A 21,448-nucleotide genomic window follows, 5' to 3' on the forward strand; every position below is an offset into this window, starting at 1 on the left:
AATCTGGTCCAGCACAGTAAGGTCGTAAGGCAGTATCATAGTGACCATAACCCTCTTACGGTTTTTATGAACTTCTCATATAACATGTGTAAACCTGTGCGAGGAGAGCCAGTATCCATGAGACTAAAGGATCATGGAAGGAGAATTCGATGGAGATGGGCAAACCTCCCACAAGTAGTGGAGAGGGTAGTGAACCAAAATCTAACTGAAATAACAGGGACGCTCCTGGCGGAGTCCCTCCACCAGGAGATGTTATGGTGGCGATGGCCAGAATAAAGGAAGCCAATAAAGAATGCATTTTTAATACTGAAAAGCCCACTCCTAAGCCTCACGGAGGTTGGTTTAGTAAGCCCTGTTATGAGGCGGGGAAATCCCTGAAGAAGGCTTTAAAGGCACAAACGAGAGATCAAGTTTACGTGAGCAGTGAGCAAGCACATAATAAGACTGTCTTACACGAAAGAAAAAGCAGCTTAAGAAGGAGGCGTGGGAGGATGTTCTAGAAGACTGTGAATAGGGGTACCTTTGGGACAGAAATGACTGCAGGACTGGGCTGTAATATTCTACCTGATGTTTTGGTGAGCCATTTCTGTAGGGTTTTCTTGGGGGGCACCCCTGGGGAGGAAATGGATGAGCTACATGGACATACCCCTAACCTGGCGATCAGATTGACTTATGATGAGGTGTGGGAGGCTATACAGAACAGCTCTAGCTATGAAGCACTGTGTCGAGATGCTATTCCTATGGACCTATATAAATGCTGCCCTCAGCTGTGGGCACCCATGCTGCTTAATGTCTTAAATGCAGCAGTGAGGATCCCCTCTTAGTGGAAATCAGCGTGCATTGTTCCCATTTATAAAAAGGGAAACCAGAGTGATACCAAATCCTACCACCCAATCTCATCCCTAGACACCTCAGTGAAAATCTTGGGGCAAATAGATTTAAGACATATTGAGGATTGGATGAATGGGAATGGTGTGCTGAGTAAGGTTCTGTATGGCTTTAGGGAAGGGCTTGAAACCCAAGAGCAGTGCTTAAATCTGCTTATGCTGATTGGTAAATATACTCAGGCAAAGAAGGGTACCCTGTACCTTGCCCATATGGCTCTTAGCTGCGCATTCAATAAGGTAAACCATAGTAAGTTATGGGAAAGGCTAAATGTGATGGGCTTGGAGCCCCAAATTGTGGAATTTCTCTGTTACTTATATTAAGGAACAAATGCAACTGTGAGGTTCGGGATGGAGGGAGAATGCACTGAATCTTTTGGGTTTAGAAGGGGTGTGAGATAGGGGTGTGTTCTGGCCCTCACCCTTTTTCTATTATATACAAACGGGCTACATAACTATCTGGTGGAAAAATGTAAGGATGTTCCCAAAATAAGTGGAAAGAGTATCTCGGTCCTGATATATACGGATGATGGGGTACTTTTTGCCCGGACCATGAATGGTCTCCGCGAGCTGGTTAGGGCCTATGATAATTTTTTGTCTTGCTTGAATTTGGAGGTAAATAGCAGTAAGTCACCTTTCATGGTTTGTGGTAAATCTAGGAGTAAAGTGGGTGCGGTTAAGATCAATGGGCAATGTATTAGCCGTGTACGGGAATTTCCCTATCTGGGGGTAGCATTTGATGATAAGGGTACATGGACGCCCTGTATTTCAAGAAGGTCTGTGCTCTTTAACGCTGCTGTAGGAGCCACCTTTGAGTTTGCCCCAAGAGTGGGGAATAAACCCATGCAGACCCTGCTTGAGGTGTAGAGATGAAAATGCCTTCCAGTTTTAACGTATGGGGCAGCGCTCTGGGGCCATTCAGAAAGTAAGGCTCCCCTGATAGAGGAAAATCGCTTCTGCAGAACGCTGTTGGGTTGGGACAAAATACCTCCTGCTTTTGTATGCATGAGGAACTGAATTTGGAGTTCATAGACAATGCTATTAAGATGGCGCCTTTTTTGCTATCGATCTCAATTTGGTCAAATGAGTGTGCCTCCCTAAATAGGGCAATTCTACTTGACAGTATGACTTACGATCAGGCTTTAGCTATTCTCTGGCTGTTCTAAATAAAGGATCTCGCAGCATCCCTTAGTCGCCCAGAAATGTTAAATGTCCCAGAGTTTCTAACACACTCTGATAGACGGTGGGCTAGAGAGAACCTTATCACATTTCTAGGGGTCAAGAGGGAGGCAGTGGAATTAAAGAAATAATCAATGAGGGAGTTCCTAATATAAAAGATGTCGATAGGGCCAGAGCTGAATCTCTTGACGATACAGAATGTATGGGAAAGGGCACTCATTTTGCGCTTCCGTTTAGGAGTAATTAGATGTAATTTGTGTTTCCTACTTGGTCAATATGACACAAAATGTATTCAAGTTTGCCCCTGTGATGGGGTGTCTGCACAGTCTTTGCTCCATTTTACCCTGTTCAGTGAGTTTTTTTGCACCTTTTAGGTGACAATTTTTATTCCCCTTGTTGAGGAAAAAGGGCTTTCTGCAGTATCGCCTGGCTTTTGTTTGGCTTCAAATGGTCCCTGATGTGTTGGTGTGCCGGGGGGTGGGGTCTTTTTTAAAAGGAGCCATAACTTGGTGGAATAGCGTACATTTTAAACTATTTATAGGATTTTAGTTATTGAATTTTGGTTGAAAAATGAAATTGGTAGTATTTTAATGTTTTTATGTGCGTACATTTTTAGCTTGTTTTGTTTATTATGTGTTGTATAATTATGTGATTTATAGTTGATGCTATTTAACCGAATAAAGAGTTCAAAACATTAAAAAAAAGATGTACTTCTATCTAGTGAGATGAGAAGGGTTCAATTCAGCTGTGAATATTTTATCATTTGTGCCGTTTTGAATAGATTTTGTGTGTACTTTTTGCAATAGGATTTTTAGGTAATATCCTAATGATGTGTGGTTAATATCTCCAGCCCTAATTTTTATATAATTACTGAGTTGAATAACTGTTGCCTATTTGAACACATGGAGTAGACAATATGGAAGGAAAAACATGCATGATGGAATTGTGGCTGTGATGTATTAAGGGAATGAGAAGGAGCTTCGCAAAAGCAGAGTTCCTACTGCCTTATGCATCTTGTGTAGTATTTCTGGTACTATTTAAAGTTTAAAAATGTGTTTTAACTTTACTACAAGACTTTGGTAATGATAATTCAACTAATTTGAACTCTTGCTAAGTAAAATACCCTTTGTTTTTATTTTTACTTTTAATTTTGAGAGGGCGGGATACACAGTGCATGATTAAAATGCTGCCTGGCTGCTCATGAGTTTCGTTTTTGAATTTTGGTTACTGTGAGCATCAGGAAATGATGTCAGATGCTGTTGTTTAGTAACAGTATATAAGGATGAGAGTCGGTCAGTCCGTTTTTTATCACAAAAGAGGATTTGCAAGAGATGTAGGTTAGGACCGAGGAATGTCGTACAGGTCTGTTAGTATATGTGTAGGCTCTTCTTTCACAGCATGAGTGAAAAATATTGCTAGTAGTGCCTTGTTTAAAAGATATTGTGTATGAAGCCTAGAATGGGGAGGGTAATATTGCAGCCTCCTTCTCTTTTTGGATTGACAACTCTTATATAAAATGTTTGAGTATGTCGGCGATTGATTGTGAAAGAAGGTGAATACGTAAGGAATGGTAGTAATGCTGATAACAAACTAATTTAGATGGTGAAACATATCTATAGAATGATATGAGATCAAAATAAATCTGTGAATGGGTGACATGATCATGTTAGTGATCCAATTAATTCTGTAAGACACTTTTTTGTGGTTTTATGGAACAAGCTTGATTGAAGTTGTATTACCTCCCAGTGCTTCACAGTTTATGTCAATGTAATGGTGGTGTAATTGAAAGGAATTGTGAAAATGATAACGCTCTTTTAAATTATATTCAAACTATCAGGGCCTTGCTTGGATTAGATCGTAGAAGGTGATAGTTATAGGTTGGAAAAAGCCATGGAGTTAGAAGTCAAAAATATTCAAATATATTTTTAGGTGAGGAGATAAATTGACCTGGGAGCAATCACAGAAGCTCATTAGGTGCTTTGAAGGCTTTGACATGGAGCATACATTATGTTAATTTCACAATGGTGCGATGAACCTTTTTGAGAATTATGAAACAGTATGTCAAAAAAGTATACATATGGGCCTTACTATCATTGAAATTGTTTCAATAAAGCCTGGTGTTACAGATAATAGACCATATGTGTCTAATGGCCTCACACATACTAGAAACATTTTATTGCTGAACTGGGTTTTAAACTGTACCAATTGTTGCTGTTAATTTGCTATGATTAAAAAAAATTTAGATTAGGATTAGTGACTTAATTGTAATTGGTGTTTTTTTACAGCCCCACTGAAGCGATGCCAAAACCTCTAAACACGTGTTGGCTGTAGTTTGTGAAATAGAGGCTATATCTTTTTGAAAAGCAGGTTGTACCTCATGAAAAACAATTATAAATTGGAAGGATAACAGCTTTTGAACTTTGAAGCCTAAAGATGTTTCTTTTTTCTGTTAAAAGCAAACGAGCACTCATGATGTAAAAGATATACGATTGAAAAGTATGATGGATCTAAGTGTTATATAAATGTTATCTTCTTTTGCCTAATTGTTAAAGTTGTATAGATGGACTGAATAAAACGCATTAAGGTCGCTTCAAATTGTATACTATCTCTATTAGACATATTGGTACTCCCCACTCTCAAGTACTGTGTGATAACATAATGATTACTACTGGCCCTCAGCCTGGATGCCTAAAAGATGTAGTGATACCCATGTTAGATTTCTTAGAGTTGTCACACTTAAAGTACACTGATGGCTAGCCATCTGCTGCATGCCCAAGAATCCACCAGAGACACCCAAACTGCAACATTTCATTCCATGCTCTGACATATCATACGAACACTGAAGGGTTTTCCATTATTGTTTGTAAGGAAAACTAATGGCCAGATGTATGAAAAAAAAACCTTAGCAAATCGCAAATAGCGATTTTTAAGAAATTGCTATTTCTGAGTCGCAAAATGCAATGTAACAAAATTGTGATTCGGGAATAGCGATTTCTTAAAAATCGCTAATGCAAATTGCGAGGTCCAAATACTGAATCGCAAAATTATTTGCAATTCGGTATTTGAAAATCGCAAATTGCGAAAACGGACACCTGGCACAGCCTGATGACATCACAAGCAGAAAGTGAGTCAGCCCAGGCTGTTTGCAGGTACCACACCCACAGAAGCAGCAGAGAGTCACAGACCAGCCCCAGGGAGCAAGTTTGTGAGCAAGCCAGGACCTGACATCAACATGACCAATGCTGCTAATGGGAAGGAGAATGGAGAGAGCAAGAGGAAGCTGAAGTTCAGTGAGCAAGAATTGGAGGTGCTCACTGAGGTGGTGGTGAGGAGCCATGACAGGCTATTTGGAAAGAGCTCACTCCAGGACCCAGAGAGTGAGAAGCGAAAACTCTGGGCCGACATCCAGACCAACATCTGCGCAGTCTGGGTTGCGCAGCGCTCAGTGGACGAGATAAGAAAGAGGTAGTACGACCTGCGTTCCCGTGCCAAGGAGAGGGTGGCCACAGGCTATAGGAGGCAAGGAGCACAGGAGGCGGACCATCCCCCCAGACACTCTCCACCCCCATGGAAGACCTGGTGGAGTCCACACTGCTTCCAGAAGCTGTCAGTGGGGTCACTGACATTGACTCGTCCGGCACACCCAGCATCATTAAAGCTAAGTCCAATAATGATATGTAACCCCATATGTGTATATACAAATGCCCCTTAGGAAATAGCAAGTAGTGAAAACCGTTGTGATAAGTACTCCATTCCACATCTTAGATGCGTCACAACAATGCCTTACGGGAGTGGTAGTCCATAACCCAGAGCTGAAATTAGCACATAGAATGCAATTAAGTAGAGCGACACCCAGAAGAACACAACACCCACTACATAGTGATACGATGTAAGTGTACATTTATTACCATTGTGCAACATTTGGTGATACATACATAAATGACATGCTGCACATTGTCGTTGCAGATGGCCCAGGCCCAGCAGCAGCAGGATGTGCCATTGTGGGGGATGCAGAAACACAGCCTCCATCCGACTCCAACACCAGCGAGTCATTGAGTATCGCGCCAATCAGACGCAGGGTAAGGGTGTTACCTCTCCACGATTTGAGCCAGGACTCCGATGACATGCGGGATGAAGGCCACACTCCATCCCCAGAAGCCAGATCCACAGGAAGGCAGCAGTCCCTGCCCAAGCGTCACTCAACTCCCTGCAGGAGGCCTCACGATGCAGGCACACAACACACAGAAGTAGGTGAGGGCCCATCATTCTTCGGTGTCCTAGAAGCATCAATGCTCAAAGTGCAGCGCCTGCAAACCAAAAACATGAGGGCAATGCACAGGCAGATACAGGCACACAGTGCCAACATGGGGAGGCTGCAGAAGCAGTTGGAGTGTCTGAATACAAACATCTGCAAGCTGCATGAGGGACAGCTAACAGCTGCAGAGAATACCAGGGAACTGACCAATGCAGTAAAGGAACTCTGTACTGAGATCAGGCATTAGCGAGTTAGCCACCGCAGGCATGAAAGGCAATTCATGGGGATGTTCAGTGGCTTTTGTGGATCAGTACATCGCCTAGCTACATCTACTGCCCTCATATCACGGTGTGCTGTGGCCGCACAGGTGGAGGCAGCACATAGCAGTCGGGATGTTGCCCAGGGATTGGTCCAGATTACTAACGTTCTGGATACTATGCTGGCAAATCGCAGTGCTACACCCAGTGAACTTGGAGTTGGGGATACTGAGGAGTCATCTAGCCTCAGCAGCGTTGCAGTGCCCATGATGGATCCTAGGCGTCGGAGTGCCAGGCACAGCACTGCCAGGCACAGCACTGCCACTGAGCCTGATACAAGAGGTGCCAGTGAGGCCACTGAGCATACAAGTGGAATGCATGGCCGTAAAAAGTGACATTGATGGCCACAGGGGACTAACTTCACATGTTGAATTACAGTAAACTATGAAGAAAATAGTGCAACACTGTAAATGGCTCATGTATGACTCATGTGTATTGCTTTGTCCTAGTGACACGTATGTTACCTGAAGTCAAGGTAATAAAGGTGCTAACTACCAGAATACATGTCAGTGAGGTTGTGTTGTCATAACTTACATCTGAAATGGTTGTGCGTGATGTCAGCACGCCTTTGCCTGCCCTCTGCTGCACTGGTCCTGTCTGCTGGCTGTAGGGGTGGTATGGGATCATCATCCTCATCTGAGTCTGGCTCTGATATTTCCACAGGTATGCCCCTAGTGGTAGCTATATTGTGCAAGATTGCACATGTGGCCACTATTCTACAGGTCGTGTCCGGGCTGTACTGTAGTGCCTCTCCACTTTTGTGGATGCACCGGAGGCGACTTTTCAGCAGGCCAAAGGTGCGCTCCACCACATTGCGGGTTGCCCTGTGTGCTGAATTGTATCTCCGCTCTGCTGGTGTTGCAGGATTTAGGTAGGGCGACATCATGTAGGTGCGCACTGCGTAGGCACTGTCTCCTGGAAGGAACAGAGGGCATAATGAGTAGCTGAGCCATCTGACGTCACACTGCCATCAATGCACCATTGTAAAGAGGGAAAATACCTAGTAGGTGTCCTTCACCAAATTCCCCAGCTAGCAGTCTTGTGTGAATCCCGCTGGGGCGAAAGATGTACGAATCATGTGTGCTCCCTGGGTACCTGGCCATGCGATCAGTTATGATATAGGAGGCATTGCATATCACCTGTATATTCATGGAATGTTGGTATTTAGAGGTTGCGGTACACATACCCTGTGGCCGAATGTGGACAGATTGCAACATGTGTCCCATCTATGGCACCTAGGACATGGGGGAACTGTGCTATCTGGTAGAAATCTATTTTTGTCTGCTGTATTTCCTGTGGAGTGTTGGGGAATCTGATGTACTGGTGTATCTTGCTCAGCATGGCGTTTAGAAATGCATTGAAAAATCTAGAGAGGGCACTCTGTGATTCCCCTCCAGCTGCTGCTATGACCCCTTGATAGCTCCCTGAGGCAAGTAGGTGCAGGGAGCATAATACCTGCACATGGGTGGGTGTGCTATTAGTCCTGTGTATTGTGCACTGCAGTATGGGTTGTAGCTCTGCTATCAGGTCATTTATCATGGCTGAGCTCAAACTGTACTTCTCAAAAATGTCCTCCTCAGTCTGGTCAAAAAGGGTAATCTGCACTCTGAAAATGCGCTCCTGGCTCCCCCTCCCTCTCCTCGAACCTGACAATATCCTCATTCTTCTCGCCATGACGTAGAGTGCAGCCATTGTGGAAAAGAGTCTGAGGCATTCTGGGCCTCTTTATATAGGTTGCACCTGGTTACCACCTGGTTTCAATCCGTGGTAATTTGCATGTGCAAAAGGCCATTCTGCGAAAATTCGCAATTTGCGAATTTTTGATGCATCGAATTGCGACATGGTTTTGAGTGTCGCATTTTGCGTCTTTCAATTTGCGATGTGAAATACCGAATCTGTATTTGCGAGTCGCTATTCGGACTCGCAATTTGCAAAATGCTAATAATGATTCGGTATTTCATGTCGCAAATTGCGAGACGCAAAATGCGACACACAAAACCATGTCGCTCCGCTAAAAATCGCAAATTTTGAGATTCCTTGTTTTTGGCCTGTGAATGCCTTTCATGCATCGCAGACCACGTTTTTGCATTCACAAACGGTCTATTTCTGCGATTCGCACCATTTCCGAGTGCAAAATCGTTTGATACATCTGGTCCTAAGTCCATGAAGTTTCGCTCTTTTGTGTGCATATATGAATGATACTTGATTGCATATTAGATACTCATGGTCAAGCAATTCACAGGGCTGTGTAAGTTATTTTGAGGTTGGCATTGTTCCGTACTCAATATTGCACTCTCATTTATTGGTGTGGTATGTAAAGCTGCTTTTCGACCTTTGTTTACTTGTGCTGCATTGGTTCATCTTTTGATTCTTCATATATTGTCTATAAATAAATTATATGTGGTTACTGAAAATCCATATTTGCATTTTTTTAAAAGCAAAGTGCAAGGCAGCTTTTAAAGGTGTTTCTTGCAGCTTCTGCTTGTGATAACAAATTGTTCCTCTGATAATCTATGTCTCTGATATGATGATTGATGAATCATCAAAGTTTCCAAAAAATGAAAAACAAAGTAGCTTCTCTGCCTCAGTGGGATTGGCCTGGTGTTTTTCGATCCCAGCTCAAATCCCTATCATTAAAATTACAAGTGATGCAGAGTTTATCGCACCTGATGATTAGCCAGTGACAAACATGCTCAACAAGAAAAGAAGCAAGCAAGGAATCACACTTGTCAACTAAGCTCCTTGGGGTTCAAGCATTTCTGTTAGTGGGTTTCCAACCCACATGTACTCCTGATGAAAAAAGAGACACACTTTAACCTGGTTCAATATTTGCAATAATGTGTTTATTTTGTTGTTGAATTTCCCTAAAAATTCAGTACTGTTCTACCGGAATGTATCCTATAATTATAGCCACTGATTCCTTCATTTTTGGGCTCATTTAACAGCCCAATCTAAATCCAGAAGTTACTGCGTGTTATTCCACATATGTTTGCATTTGGCTCCTCCCTTTCTTTTGCTGGTGGAAACTATTCACTATATTTTCATGGTGCAATACAATATTTCTGTATTTCTTTGAACCTGCGTATGGGTGCAATGTACATTAACCTTTTGACTGCTGTTAGCGCGTCTGACCTTATTTGGTTTCTTATTGTTAGATTATAAGGAGACGCATTAGAGGTTTGATGGACCTTTTGACTGTGCTTAGAGTAGTTCCCACCATAAGACTCACTTCCAATACAAATCAATAGCAATACTAATCAATAACATCAAGAATCTTTGGAGTCAGTAATTTCCACATACCAAGACCACTGGACCTCGAATAACCACACCTTTAGGTAAATGTTAGAATGTTTATTTCCCTTTATTAACAATGCTAATATTACGTAATTTAGTCTCAAAATCAAATGATAAACATATAGAAATAATACTGGTTAACCAAATCTTCTAAAGAATCTCAACTTAAAGCGTGGGTTACCACACATTCTAGGGTTACAGTACAAAAACCAATAGCAATAATAACTGTGCAACAAAAATGGCATACATTTGGATTCAGCAAAGAAAAAATACATCACCTGTTGTTAATATTTAGCAAGCATCATCCGTGAGTATCTTAACTAACCATCTGATTAGAATAGCATGTTTGGACTTCATGCAGAACAATTTAGTCAACAAAGATTTAGAAATCATCTAGCCATGGCTCTATCAAAATTTGAGGTTGTTACCTAAAATAAAAGCAAATAGACATAGTAATCAGTTACATCGTCTTATACCTTACCTCAGTTTGGTTCAAAAAGCTGTAACAGTCTTTGTCAATTGGACATATGTTCGGTCATCAAGGCATCAAAATTTAGCAATAGAGTTCAAGATAAAAATAACTCAGGAACGGACATAATAGAATGTCGCTTCTCGATAAAGATTTAGGAAAAGTGAGCATGTCTCCTCTTGTGACGGTTAAGAAAAATGGGGCTTTCGGGACGGTTAGGAAAGAATGGGACGAATGGCTTCTCTCCTCTCTGTGCAGTCTGGCTGAGTTAGATTCCCTAAAACTACTTCCCACGTTGCTATTGGTCAAAGAATCATATGTTTACATTTAGTCCAATGAGAGTAGAACCTCAAATCTAAGAATTTACTAAACCAGCGTTCACATGTCAATGATTGGCCCTTCTTCTCCTGTTCCTGTTGTTGGGCTAGTCAGGTAACAAAATTGTATCAGCTTATACTCCAGTCAATGCATTTATTGTTAATCTCCTGGAAACCTCACCTTTACACACACTATGTTTTACAATGTATATAGCTAGTACAACATTTTTTCTAGCAAGCAGTTCTCATGGGAAATAATTTCAGCGACTAGCATTCAGTCAACGCAATGGAAAATTAGATTTTAATTATCTAAGCAGCCATTTTATGATTCACCTAAGCAATGCAACTTGACATGAGTCTGTGCAACCAGGCCCAAGACCTCGCTAAATTAAAGTCTATGATTAATAAAGCAAATGCACAATACATGACCATCAATATGACATACTACTACATTAATCAAACATGAGCACGACATTTCACAGTAATAAGCTGTTAAAAAGTACACTTCGTGATTATTGCTGGCCACTCAATAGGCACATTTTCAAAGTCGTGGATTATTTATCTATGTGAACTCATTTTCTATGCAGATCTTAACATTCAGAATACATGAATATTCATTAGTAAAATGTCAGCGTTAACACTGCATATTTCTACCATGACTATAGATACCCCCAATAGTGTCAGAATTTCCTGTCACTGTGGTACTATTTACTATTCTTGTGCCAGATGATGACCCTGAACATTTCCAGTGATACTGTGCTATCGTAGAGATCTCCTGGTAGCCAGGGAGACCACTTCTAGCCTCCTGACAAGAACATCTCTCAGTTTTAGGAGAAGTTATGAAATTGCCTCCAAAGCTCACACCTCAAGCCACGTCCAGCTTTTAAAGTCACAATTTTTTGCTAGATATATTCTGGTAAAGTCATCCATTTATTTGGCCACAGTTGGACACTTAGCACAGGCTGATGCGGCTGTTGTGCAAAGTCTGATGGTCCACCGACCACTTCCGTTAGGTGGAGCAGGATGCACCCACGGGATTCGCTTGTGAGTTACTTACCGGTGGCCATGTCCCTGTGCACATCTTTTCCTCACTTCAGTGTGTTCTAAGACAGTGCCGCCCAGGGGTTGGGGAGTCCTCCATGTTGTCCACAAAGACAGAAAATGAGGGCACTATGAAGGAGCAGGACTTCCTAGCCATTGTCCCAATCCATCACACACAGCCACTTCCCCATAGGCTCCTACTGAGGATTCGATTTCTACTATAGTGGGATTTCCTCCTGTGCACCTTAAACTCATTCCAGGTCATTGAATATTATTTAAGTCACTAGAAAACATTATTCAGTTTCAGTGCTCTCAAAAATCTATCCTATCGTCCTTTAACTCCTTGCTTGCAGAGCGATTCTTCAGTACTGGTGCACTATATTTGTGGGTGAATTTCTGAAGTGTGTTTCTGTTACTCGGTTGTTCTTCCTGGCAGTTTTCTTAGAGGGCACATTTCAGCTTTGTGTCGCTGTAGCTAGCTGGCAAGGTGACTCCCATGGGAGATGTCCTGTCTTCAAGTCAAGGCTCTTCAGGCTAAAACTGACCTCCATGCACCTAACCTGTGAAAGAATTAGGACAATATGTTTACTTTATATTTAGTCCAGAAAATATATCACTGGAAATTTTCAAATATGTATCAGTTTGCTTCTGTGGTAAGTTACTCATGTTACTGCTCCTGGTTTATAAATTAAATGAAGAGTTAGTGAGGGACAAGACAGAGTCACTCTTTTAGGCCCTTATTTCATTCGGGCCATTGTTCCCAATGAGGCAGGTAACATGTGTTACCACCTCCATCAAGACTACTAGGCTTCATAGGAATATCAAGGATCCAGTGTCTTTAAATCTTCCACTCCAGCTTTTGAAGGAAGACGACGTGTCTAGTTCAAACACCAGCCAAAAACATGAAAAAAATCCCCAAATGTGTTCCCCCCAAAAACATGTAACAGGGACTTAGTCCGCCCCACAGCTAGAGTTACCAAGGGCCACAGTATCGATAGTTCGGGGGTGGGAGGATTTGCAGGTCATTTTCTGACCCACCCGTCGTGGACCCTTTAGAGTGGTAGGTTAATTTAGGTGAAACAACTGTGTTATAGTACTTCCATTGATTCCAGAGAAGTACTGACAAGAAATGTTCTTAGAATGGATATTACCATAGTCACAAAAGCAAAATACTTAAAAGGGACAGAGTATTTACAGTCATTCTTATGTTAGAAAACAAATATAGAAATCCAAAATACAGTTACGCGTATCATATTCTCACAGTTACAAATAAAAATATTCAATTTGAACGTGATTCAGGGTTCAAATTTCAACGTTAGCAGGTAAAATTGAAATTAATGTAATACGACCAGTAGGGCTTCTGGTCTTTCGCAGGTAGGAGGTTTGCATGAGCATCGATACTGACAGTACATCTCGTTTCTACTTTTCACACAGTACTTACGTCGCTGCATTCGGAATCAACGGTATTACACCTGATTTAACCTTTTCTGTAGGTGAAGTAACTCGTGGCAGTCAGTTTTGCTGCAATTCTGTGTATTGTAGCAGTCATCACTAGTTTTTGTTGGTGGAAAGGGCTAGGGTTTTTAGGCGATGGTATGTCATTTTACACGTCAGTAATGCAGTAATGCCAACTTAATCTAAATAAGCGGAATGTGATAAATGTGCAGTACATCGTTTTATACGCCTAACAACGCCAGTGCTGGTTGAACAGAAGGAAAGGGGCTGCTGTTAATCACAGCACTGACATTCTCATTTTTTCGTCCAGTTTTTACTGATATGGAGGCGTAATTAAAGTATCCAGATGCTGGAGTTTGAGAGGAGCAGTAAAATAGAAAACATGAAATTGCTTTCATTTCCCATGGGTGGTTGCATTTAGAAGGTTTTTTTTCACTCTTACATTAAAGCTATTTAATGTGTTTGTTATTTTTTTAAATTAAGAATGCAGCCACATGTTGATATCCAAAGATCATTTGTTACAGTTTTGTGTTGGGATAAGGTTTATTTAACTCTTCTGTACCATGTTAAAATGTTATTCACATACGTATTTGGATTTTTCTACCTCCCCATTTTTACTACTTTTATTGATGTAATTAAAGTGCAAGAGCCTATGCAAAAAAATAACTCTCAGAGGAAGCACCAGCACTTTGAGAGCGAAAATATATTAAAATGATTACACACAATGAGTTGAGGGCTCCCAGCCGACCAATATATTTACATTTGGTTCGAAAGGGCGCGTGTGCTGCCTCTTCATCAGCATCAGGCTTTGCCTTGTGGCATGGCAATATTAGTGGACACACAATACACAACAAGCCACCAACGTGTGAAGAAAGGGGGGTATCTGCAGAATTAAGGCATGAGTCATGCCTACAGTGGACTATACAGGGTTCATCTTTGAAAATATGTATTTAAAAGATTATATCAAATTGAACGAAATATCTATAAATTTGTTGCTAAACTACAAATAAAATGTTTTATATCGACGTGGGGGTGTTTTGATATTCTTTTAATATTTGCAGAGGTTGTTTTCCAGGGATCAGATTATGACTTTACTGATATTCTTTAGCTTTTAATAATTTTTCTGAAATCATGCCACACTGTACACATTATTTCAGGAAAAAACATTGCTTTCCTTTGTTTTCTCAATGTATAGACTCTGGAAGGAAAACTTTAAAGGAACGTCACTGTCCAAATATGTTTCAGTTGTGGCTAGCAAAGCATTTTGGAAATAACGGTATATAGTCAGAGAGGCAGCCAGAGCAGGGGGATATGTGAAGTTTTTTTTTTTTGCAGTTTTTTAAAGCGCGAACTCGACCCAGAGGTATTGGAGCACTTTATGTGAGCGCCAGTTACGTTACACAAAGGTACATTCATTTTTCTATAGGCACCGACAGATTGAGTGGTTCGCCCACAATCACAGGACATTGAGTCCATGCCAAGACTCGAGCCTGGCACCCCAGCTCCAAGGTCGGCAGCTCTGGCCCTTATGTAACATCCTCTCCATGTGGGGACCGGTTGCACTTTGAAGAGATGTAAAGGAAGGTGAGAGTGCTACAGCAAGAGGGTCTATGCAGGGGGAAGAGTGGGTACAGCGTGGCAGAAGGGTATCTAGAGGAGTGACATGGTCATGGGCCACCACAGGGACCAGTGTCAGAGTTTTGTGAGTGTCAATGAATGGCAATCCTGTGCCCACACCTGTGTTACTCTGCCCCCGAGTCTTGGGCCCATATAATTAGCGCTGGCTAACGCCATTCTGAAGCGCCATGCGGGCGCCGTATTTATCCAATGACGTTAGCCGGCGTTAGCCGCCGGCGCTCTCTGGTGTGCGTTAAAAAAAACGACGTACACCAGGCAGCGCCAGCGTAGGGGGAAAATGGCTTATGGGCGTGCAGAAATGGTGCAAGTCAGGCTGAGGCAAAAAAATCGCCACAACCCGATTTGCGACATTTTTTTACGACGCCCATCCCCCATTGAAATGACTCCTGTCTTAGCAAAGACAGGAGTCATGCCCCCTTGCCCAATGGCCATGCCCAGGGGACTTCTGTCCCCTGGGCATGGTCATTGGGCATAGTGGCATGTAGGGGGGCACAAATCAGGCCCCCCATGCCACAATTTTTTTTTTTTTAAAATACTTACCTGGACTTGCCTTAATGTCCCTGGGGTGGGTCCCTCCATCCTTGGGTGTCCTCCTGGGGTGGGCAAGGGTGGCAGGGGGTGTCCCTGGGGGCAGGGGAGGGCACCTCTGAGCTCATTCTGAGCCCACAGGTCCCTTAACGCCTGCCCTGACCCAGGCACTAAAATCCGGCGCAAATGCAGGTTTTTTAGACCCGCCCACTCCCGGGCGTCATTTTTGCCCGGGAGTATAAATACGACGCATATGCATCGCAGTCATTTTTTAAGACGGGAACGCCTACCTTGCATATCATTAACGCAAGGAAGGTGTTCACCCAAAAAAATGACGCTAACTCCATGAACTTTGGCGATAGACGCGTCTAACGCCAAAGTATAAATATGGAGTTAGTTTTGCGTCAAATTTGCGTCGAAAAAAAGGACGCAAATTCGGCGCAAACGGAGTATAAATATGCCCCTTTGTGTCTTTGTCCCAGTGTCTGCTTACGCCTGTCCGAGCCTCAGCATCTTTTTGTTCCCCTGCTTATTTTCTCAGTTGTGTTGTTTGAGTTCTTTTGTTAGTGTCCTTGACCGTTTCTTTGTTGTTGTGTCCATTTGTATCTCTTCCTGTTCTGGTGTATCTGTGCGACTCTGTCACAGTGCCTGTCTCTCAGTTCCAGTACTCATGTCTCTGTCTTCCATCGTCAATGTTCAGCCTGGTGTGGTCTATCAATCACCCTGCCTGCTCGTTGCAGGGTGTGTAGTTTAATGCTCCAGTGTGCCTCAGTTTAAGTGTTTGTGTTGACGCTGTCTACGATATCTAGGTTCCCTGTCTCTATTTCTGTGACTCCCTGTTCCAGAGTCTGTGTCTTCCTGGCCTGCTTCCTAATCCCAGTATAAATGAATCAAAACCTCTTTCTCCTCAGTGTTCAGTCATTTACCCACAATTCATTGTCTTACAACCCAATTATTCACATGTGTTAGTCCTATTGTCTTTGCCTCCTAGTCCCAGTGCCTGTGCCTTGATTCACTACCCCTGACTCCACATCCCAGTGTCTTTGCCTCCTTACTCACGTGTTCATGCAAACCTCACATGCCCATGTTTCCCTGTGTGATTGAGTGTATCTCCCTGTCAAAGTGTCTGCGTTTCCATGTCCCAGTGTCCCCGTATCCCTGTTCCATGTCACCCTTCTTCAGCATTGATGACTATATCCCAGTGGCTGTGTCAGTGCTCCGCTCATATATCCCATCCCACTGAGAGCATCTCAGATTTCCTATGTGTATTCGTTTCCCAGGGCCTGGTTTTCCCTGTCATAATGTCTCTGTCATACAAGGGATTCTGCAATCCCTGCATTAAAAATCTACCTTTAATTTATTTTTAATTGGTCACTTGTGACACACTCAGTCGCTGATTATGAAGAAATCACGTCAGAGTCAACTGTAATAACTTATTACAGGCAGGTTCTAACGTCACACTGTCTGATTTCACAGAGCACAATTAAAGCAGCTGTTTAAACAGTGAAAACTTAGCTTTTCTTTTTGTTGATCGATTTTTCTAGTTGCATGATGACAATAAGAAAGGAGAGATTTATGGCGACTTGTTTAGTTTTTACACTTGTTAGATAGTTTAAAAAGGTTAAAAACACATTATAAGGAAATTGCAAGTCACCTCAGAGTTCTCTAACCTTCTGAAGGATCTCAGCCTTCGGCCTCGTTCATCTATATAGTCATGAAACTCCTTGGTGACTTGCAGTACACGGATATCTCATTGCGTCAGTGTCTGTGTGTCCCAGCTCAGTGGTTTTTGTCTTTTTCTCCCCTTTTCCTTACCCTCTTGTGCCATTTTCCAACCTCAGTGTCCCAGTGGCTTCATCTCCCTGTCCCTACACCTGTGTCATCCAGCCACAGTGTCTGAACCTTTACCTCCCAGTGCAGTGTTCACTTCTGGACTGGGAGAAATGGGACAGCGATGCAACCTGGGGCACGGCAATGTAGACACTGGGAAGGAAGGCCCTGCCTTAAAACAGGGACACATAGAGATCATGGAGACGTCACCACAATATTTTTAGAGTCATTCGAAGCACCTGCAACTGAGTGCTTCGGAGTAAAAGTCTGACAGTCACCCAGCCCACTGATTGAGTCTTCTTATCTCCTCCCCCACCTATGTGTTCATGTCTGCTGATCCTAAACCATGTCTTCTTGTCTGTGCCTCCTTATTCTAGTATTCTTGTATTTTCGTCGTAGAGAGTGTAAATAATCAGTTCAGTGTATTGTCTTCCTGTCCCCATCTCCCTGTCACCAGGACAGTGTCTATGTCTCCCTGGCCCAGTCTCTTGGTCTCTGTGTCGCTCTTTCCCAGTCCCTCTCAGTGTCGGACTGGCCTATAGGGCAATTAGTCAGTCCCTGAGGTCGGAACAAACAATGTAGCTGAACTGTTAGGAATTTGCCAACCTTAACGTTTTCTGTCAAGTGCATGTCATGCAGTCTTTAGAAAGGAAAAATGCAGTGTTTAGCTAGGTCTATAATCCACGTGCACAGGTTAGTATTTTAAGCACTGATTTCGATTAAAATCTCTAGCAGGGGCCCCTTTTATTTAGGTGCCTGGACCTATTTTCTATCCCAGTCTGACCGCGGTTCCTTTATCCATGTCTCCAAATCCACATATCTGTGTCATCCAGAACTAATGTCCATGTTTCTCTCTCACACTATCATAAACACTTCAACTTAGTGTGCATGGCTTTGTGTCCCTGTGTCTGAAATTCGGTCACAAAACACTGATATTTTACCAACACCTCAATTCCATTCTCAAAAAGAAAGGAGTTCCCTTGTCACCCATTCCCCTTTGTGAATGTAAACAAAAAGTTTGTTTAAGAGGAGACAGTTTTCCATGAGACCACTGTCTCCTCCTAAGCAACCAAACAAAAACATAAACATTTCTTCTTACACGCATTCCTGTTTCCTTTCTGGAAAATGGCTGCATTTTTTAAAAAGTTTATTTTATTTAAAAAAAAACAATCAGACGCAATAGTCTGCTAAACCCAACAAGCCACTATTGTTGTGATGGCAGCAAATCGCAGTGGGTCACAATCTGTGACTTACCTCATTAATATTCACGAGGTAGGCCGACTTGCGACCCAATGCAATTTTTTTTGTGAACCACTCTATTAGTACAAAGGTAGGCCTGCAAAACATCACACTAGTCCAAAACAAAACAGCATTTTGCGACCAGTGTTTAGTACATCTGGACCCACATTCCCGTTCAGATATAGGTCTCTTTGCTGCAGCTGTCGATAATTGGCAGCACTGCACATTTAAAATAATAGCAACCCTCTTTAAACATTTTGTTACCACCAAATTAAAAGAATAGCAGCCTTGCTGAGATCTTTTCTAATTGTGCCATTAAGTTGTAAATTCCTGATTGGAAAAGCTGGATCTTTCCTGCTGAGGGTACAGTAGTGTGAAGTGCAGGTGCTCCCTCATTGAATGCATGGTGGCCCTGCTGAAAGCAGCCTATGCAGTCTCAGTTAAAGCAGGACAGCCCTGCACAGAAGTGAGACTAGTGCTGTCTCTGCAGAATATGTTAATTTATACTGTTCCATTGCAAGAATATTAGTCATGCTATCAAGAGCGAGTGCTGTCCACTTCAAGTTATATTACATATGGTGACATCATAGCTCCGTCCCTTTCAAAGCACAACTGTTAGAGTAGTATCGTAATCGCCCCAATAAGAAATAATGAGCCCTTCTCAAAAGATGCAGTGAATTCTCACACTTACTAATAGTTTTAACTTCTCCTGCTCAAATGGATGAATTGGACCTCAGACCCGAGTTTATTCACCTTCCTTCACTACATGAACAAGATAAAAGGCACACTTCAGACAATAAACTTTACAAATCTCTACACACAACACATCCCAGTAAGCAGCTCTAGTGGTTTTGTCAGTGTTTGTTAAAGATTGGCCCTGAACACCTGTATTGATTGAAATGAATAAAGTGCGTTTTTCCAAAGCTAGAGAATAATGGCCACCGAAAAACCACGAGGATAAGATCTAAAATGTAAGTAATTTGTCATACCAGTGGAATCTTTAGCAGCTTTTGGTTGGGGTGTACATTTATCTGTAGTGGAATGGACAGCCATCTGTAATAAGGTATAGGCCTAGGGTTTGAGCTCATAAATGGGGCCATGTGTTCCACTCACTGTGCTGTTGGTCCAAATGTTGACTCTGTCCACCGGTGTGGCCTTCCTACCAAGTCCACTTTAACAGATTCTGTAGGAGAAGAGTCCACATTCCTATGTTACCCAAATAAGTAATACAACATAGATTTGCTGCTATTTGTAGTTTTCAATCTTCACTCCTTCCATAGGTAGTGCGGTGACTTTTCTCGGATGTTTAAGATAGCCAAAGCTTCAATATTTTCATCCGTGGTGCACACTCATTGAAATGATTTTTTTTCTTGCGTATTCCTCCGTAGTTGAACTTTTGAATACATCAGAAAGTCAAGAAACATCTTTTAGTTTCGCTATTTTATTGCTGACGTTTTCATCGTATGATACTTTATATAGATGCCTGCTCCCAGCTACCATGTTCTCATCCAGCACGTGTTCCCTGTACCATGTTGCACACAGTTAAAAAGCCGCCAGATAGCATCTATTCATCGAGCCTTGGAGCTCATGGAGTTAATAGCGCCTAGACTCCTCCCCCTTTGCTCTTCCTCCTTGCTGCTCGACATTGTTCTATACTGTTCCCCCGCAGCAACTAATGGAAATGGCAGGACACTACTCATCAAATATCTGGGATCATTCAGCTGAGTCTATTAAAGTGCTTTCTCTTGACCGCGGGGCATACATTTCTGAAAATCTAATGGATTCCATGGCACAGTATCTCGGTGACTTTTAACAGTGGCTGCTGTCTTTGCCTCATAACAAATCACATTAGTTTTCAGAGCATATATCGCTTTCTGCTTTAAAAAAAAGGCCCATAACATAGTGCAGGATGAGTTTTCTTTGCAACTATATCAAAATGTAAATAATATTAACTCCTTAGCTGCTGAGGCTTCCCGAGCCCATCCCAGCCCCAAGATCCATAATGCTGAGTCTATCTTCCCACAAATATATCCAGGCCAATTTACATCTTACCTGAGAAGGACTCTAAAAGTACACTGGGCACATGGATTGCCCTGAGAAAACTGAGAAAATAGCCCAAATATTGCAACAACGTTTTTTATTTGGGGAGAAAGTGGTGTGCAAGAAAGTATACGTTGTCTTTAAAAATGGCATCAACAAAAGGTTTACTGTGCAAAAATCTCCTTTGTAAAATGATTCTGTTATTTTACAATTTTTCCATTTGAGAGCTGATTTTTAAAATTTTTTTTGCTTTATACCTACTTACAATTTGTGGTGGAAACATTTGTGAAACCTAGTGAGGAATCCCAAAACGTACACCTTTCTGAAGAGTAGACAGAATTCAAGTACACCAAGGGCTCATTAGTGTAGACTGCTCAAGGTTTTCCCAAATAAACTAATCATTGAAATCATAAAAATGCAAATACTTCTGAAAAAATACCAATATGTGACAACGTTCTCATCTGTAATTTATTCCCCCATCGGTCTATTTACAAAAGTAATATAGTGTTACGTCCAGCAGACCCTTCTGGTTTAAGAAATATATTGTGTGTGTTGGTGGTTCAAAAACAAATGTACCTACAACTAGAAACTGAATTACAGTCTGTAATGATTTTCATAGTGTACCGACCTTGCAGTAATTCACAAGGTAAAATACACTGAATGAAAAATGGGTATTAGGGAAACCTAGGCATTTTTAAATGAGTCCTAGGAACTGAGTTTATTAATATTGGATATTTTTACAGCTCTGAATTTGGGGCTACACATACTATCATGTTGTTCAAAAGGTAGTAAATCAAAATGAGCTCTTTTTTGCACCATGGTTTATATATGTGGAAGCTAAAAAAAGAGATGAGTTCTATTGATAATAACAAATGTTTTGCTACTCAGGGTTCCCACACTTCTCCTAAAGAGCTATTGGCTAACCCACACTTCTCCTGAACAGCTACCAGCCCTGACAGGAA

This window comes from Pleurodeles waltl, chromosome 8 (assembly GCF_031143425.1).
Source record: "Pleurodeles waltl isolate 20211129_DDA chromosome 8, aPleWal1.hap1.20221129, whole genome shotgun sequence".
NCBI lineage: Eukaryota > Metazoa > Chordata > Amphibia > Caudata > Salamandridae > Pleurodeles > Pleurodeles waltl.